The 4,522-nt window shown below is 42.7% G+C and overlaps 1 long non-coding RNA gene across 1 annotated transcript; it reads left to right on the top strand.

Annotated features, from left to right (window-relative positions):
- Nucleotides 1-2,218: 2,218 nt before the first annotated feature.
- Nucleotides 2,219-3,522, top strand: LOC104954016 (uncharacterized). The gene is made up of 3 exons (XR_799286.1): nt 2,219-2,322; nt 3,213-3,327; nt 3,441-3,522. It is a non-coding gene; the product is annotated as an uncharacterized lncRNA (long non-coding RNA).
- Nucleotides 3,523-4,522: the final 1,000 nt, after the last annotated feature.

Raw genomic sequence — 4,522 nt, 5'->3', positions numbered from 1 at the left:
AGTACACCAGTTACTGGTGGTTTTGGCACTGTGGGCAGGTGCCAGATCATGCTGGAAAATGATTTCCTCATCTCCATAGAGCTTTTCAGCAGACGGAAGCATGTAGTGCTCTAAAATCTCTTGGTACACAGCTGCATTTACTCTGGGCTTGATGAAACACAGTGGACCAACACCAGCAGCTGACATGGCTCCCCAAACCATCGCTGACTGTGGGAACTTCACACTGGATTTCAAGCAACTTGGATTTTGCTCCTCTCCAGCCTTTCTCCAGACTCTGGCGCCTTGACTTCCAAATGAAATACAAAACTTGCTTTCGTCTGAAAAGAGGACTTTGGACCACTGTGCAACTGTCCAGTGCTTCTTTTCCTTAGCCCAAGTCAGACGCCTCTTCCGTTGTCTTGAGTTCAGAAGTGGCTTGACCATGGGAATACGGCTATTGTAGCCCATTTCCCGGACACGTCTGTGAACAGTGACTTTTGATACCTGGACTCCAGCTTCAGTCCACTGTCTTTGAAGCTCCCCCAAATTCTGGAAGCGACTCTTCTTCACAATGCTGTTAAGGCTGCGGTCATCTCTCTTGGTTGTGCAGCGTTTCCTGCCACATTTCCCCCTTCCAACAGACTTTTTGTGGATGTGCTTTGAAACTGCACTCTGTGAACAGCTTGCTCTTTGAGAAATTTCTTTTTGTGTCTTACCCTCCTGATGGAGGGTGTCAATGACGGTCCTCTGGACAGCAGTCAGATCAGCAGTCTTCCCCATACTTGTGATTTAGTTTACTGAACCAAGCTGAGTGTTTTTCAAGGCTCAGGAAACCCTTGCAGGTGTTTCGAGTTAATTAGACGATTCAAGTGATTCGTTGAACACCCTACTAGTATACTTTTTCATGATATTCTAATATTTAGAGATAGGATATTTGAGTTTTCTTAAGCTGTATGCCATAATCAGCAATATTAAAATAATAAAAGGCTTGCAATATTTCAGTTGATTTGTAATGAATCCAGAATGTATGACATTTTTGTTTTTTTAATTGCATTACAGAAAATAAAGAACTTTATCACAATATTCTAATTTTCTGAGACAGTCCTGTATATGTTCAAAGAACCTTGAACCTTGATATACGTATATATGCATTTTATAGAGGGGACCTTTTTTTTTATTTAATCTTTTAAGAAGCTCACTTGTTCACAGTATTGTGGTGAGCACATCATTGCTGGGAGGATGTATTAATGTAATTCCCCCTAGACTAAAATAAATGTTTGTATGTATGCACAGATAAAACAGACAAGATATGTTATGTTGTGTTAATGGGTGAGCTTTTGAAGTGTGGACTAGTCTATCCATGTCCTCACGAACTGTCCCTGACCCTCAGGGGGACAGAGATCTGTGTCAGCTCTAACCTGGGGGAGTCAGGATTACCATCAGAGCGACATATGATTTATGTTCAAATTAGACTTAAAATAAATATATTGGTGCATTGTTATAACTTGATTTTCAAAATGTTCACAATTTCACATGTTTGCAAAATCACAAGATTATTTAAACTATTCTGATAAATTGCAAAACTCTCCATCTGACTCAAAAAAATGAGCAACTCTCCAAAAAGGATTCCTTTATTCTAAAACATATCGTTCAGGTAAGAGGTGCTCGGCAGCATTGTAAAGCTAACACAATGTGTACATGAAGGGCTTAACACAAGCCCCTTTCAGATGTATTGACATTTGAGGAATATAATCCCAATATCAACATCACAATATCACTTCCTTTGATTGACTAACACTGAATAACAGCTTGTGCTCTTCCTTTCACACTCTCTTCTACTCTGTCATTTCTCTGCTTTTCTTTCTTAGAACTCTTTTTACGTCCTTCCATTTCATTTCCCTCCTCTCCGCCTTTTCTTCATTATGTATCCACTGAACTGTGGTAGGTGTTGGCTGTGGCTTTAAATGGAGAAACTGGTGGCATTGACAAAAACACACACACACACACACACACACACACACACACACACACACACACACCTGTTTCAGGCTAAATGGATGAGGCAGATGTGTGATGGCTGCTGGCCACAACAGATTAAGTTGACTGAGTTATGTAAGGGGGCCAGTGTCACACTACACACAGTGCTGGACCCTTACCCCCAGTCCTCCTTGTTAGGCGTCCCTGTCAGGCAGCCACCCCCCCCCCCATCATACCTGTTTAATAATATTCCTCATTCTGATTTGTTTTTCCCTTTTTCCCCCTTTTCCCTCTCCTCCCTCCCCAGACTCACCCCGCTGCCAGCAAGCTGCCCCTGAAGGACAGCTTCACGTTTGATGACTACAGGTCAGTGTGTGTAGAAGTGTGTGTGCAGAATGAGTCTGTTTCTACATGGTCTTATCATTTACTATATATTCATGTTTTTCTACAAATCTGTCCCTGTGAAAAATATAACATAGGTGTTTTATTCATAGGTTTGGCCATCATTCCTATTGGTCATAACAAAAAAAAAAGTCAAACTTTTTTCGAAGAGAAACTGACCCCAAACAGTAAAATATAAACGTTATATTATTCTCTGTATTTCTGTACACTCAGAGGGATCACTACTGACATTTCCCCTATGAAGTCTTACTCCAAAATCAGGATTAAGTTTAGGATGATGATCTTAGTGGCAGATTTTGATTTGGATTGCTCATGGTATAATTCATTTCAGAAAAGGGCCTACAATCTTCAGGTAGTAAACACAACTGATAACACAACCTGCTTGCTAAAGCATTGTACACCACTTTTAATTTCAAAAGATAACCACAATCATTTGGAAACTTGTTAGTCTTCTTACTGTCAAAGATGAATGAAACAAAAGGATACTTTAAATTGTACATGTGGACGTCTATGGAACAGTTTACAACTAACAGATTCAAATTCCTGCGGCACGATGTCCTTTAGTGTTCCATCAACATAGTGCAGATAATTTAAAATGTTGATTCTTAATTGAATGATTTCCCCCCCCGCTCCATATTTATATAAACTGCCTCCACTGTAAGCTTGACTTAGATTTCCAGTCTCTCCTCCTTCCTGCTTTTCTCTTCCACTTGTTTTGCTGCTTCTCCATTGTGTTCACTCTCCACTCTCCTTCCATCCTCCCTCCTTCTCTCTCCATCTTCATCTGATGCAAGGCTTCTCTGTTTGGTAGTACCAATGTTGACCTTTAACACTGAATGTTGATGTGTGTGCAGGTGGGCGGTGTCTTCAGTGATGACACGGCAGAACCAGATCCCCACTGAGGACGGGGGCCGCATCACTCTGGCCCTCATCCCCCTGTGGGACATGTGTAACCACACCAATGGACTGGTAACGTCTTCATCTCACACTTCCATACATCAGTGTTGTTTTAAATAACAGCAACATGTTTTCACTGTTTGCTGGTAAAGGTTGAATGAGTAAAAGTTGATGTTGATCTTCAGATCACCACCGGATACAACCTTGAGGATGACCGCTGTGAATGTGTGGCCCTACAGGACTACAAAGAGAACGAACAGGTGAACACACTGCAACATATGAGACTGATTGAGCATGGGAATGGAATCATGAGCTTTAATCATGATGTTTCATCGCTTATAAACTTGTGTATTTGTTAATGTTTGTAAAAGTTAACACACAGTGCTGAGCTGCATTTCAAGTTCATCTTCAGGTTCCCAGCTTTCAGATGATGTATTTCACTTGTAAGTGGCATATTTTAAAAGTATTTCAGAGGGAAGCAGCTCTTAAAATGACTAAGATATTGGGGCCCTTCCTCACCTGACCTTAACCCTTCCTCACCTGACCTAAACCCTTCCTCACCTGACCTTAACCCTTCCTCACCTGACCTTAACCCTTCCTGACCTTAACCCTTCCTCACCTGACCTAAACCCTTCCTCACCTTACCTTAACCCTTCCTCACCTGACCTTAACCCTTCCTGACCTTAACCCTTCCTCACCTGACCTAAACCCTTCCTCACCTGACCTTAACCCTTCCTGACCTTAACCCTTCATCACCTGACCTAAACCCTTCCTCACCTGACCTAAACCCTTCCTCACCTGACCTTAACCCTTCCTCACCTGACCTAAACCCTTCCTCACCTGACCTTAACCCTTCCTGACCTTAACCCTTCCTCACCTGACCTAAACCCTTCCTCACCTGACCTTAACCCTTCCTGACCTTAACCCTTCATCACCTGACCTAAACCCTTCCTCACCTGACCTAAACCCTTCCTCACCTGACCTTAACCCTTCCTCACCTGACCTAAACCCTTCCTCACCTGACCTTAACCCTTCCTGACCTTAACCCTTCATCACCTGACCTAAACCCTTCCTCGCCTGACCTTAACCCTTCCTGACCTTAACCCTTCATCACCTGACCTAAACCCTTCCTCACCTGACCTTAACCCTTCCTCACCTGACCTAAACCCTTCCTCACCTGACCTTAACCCTTCCTGACCTTAACCCTTCATCACCTGACCTAAACCCTTCCTCACCTGACCTTAACCCTTCCTGACCTTAACCCTTC

This window comes from Notothenia coriiceps, unplaced genomic scaffold (genome assembly GCF_000735185.1).
Source record: "Notothenia coriiceps isolate Sejong01 unplaced genomic scaffold, NC01 NC01_scaffold00022564, whole genome shotgun sequence".
NCBI lineage: Eukaryota > Metazoa > Chordata > Actinopteri > Perciformes > Nototheniidae > Notothenia > Notothenia coriiceps.
The sequence above is the reverse complement of the archived record's forward strand: the minus strand, read 5'-3'. Positions and strand labels throughout refer to the sequence as shown.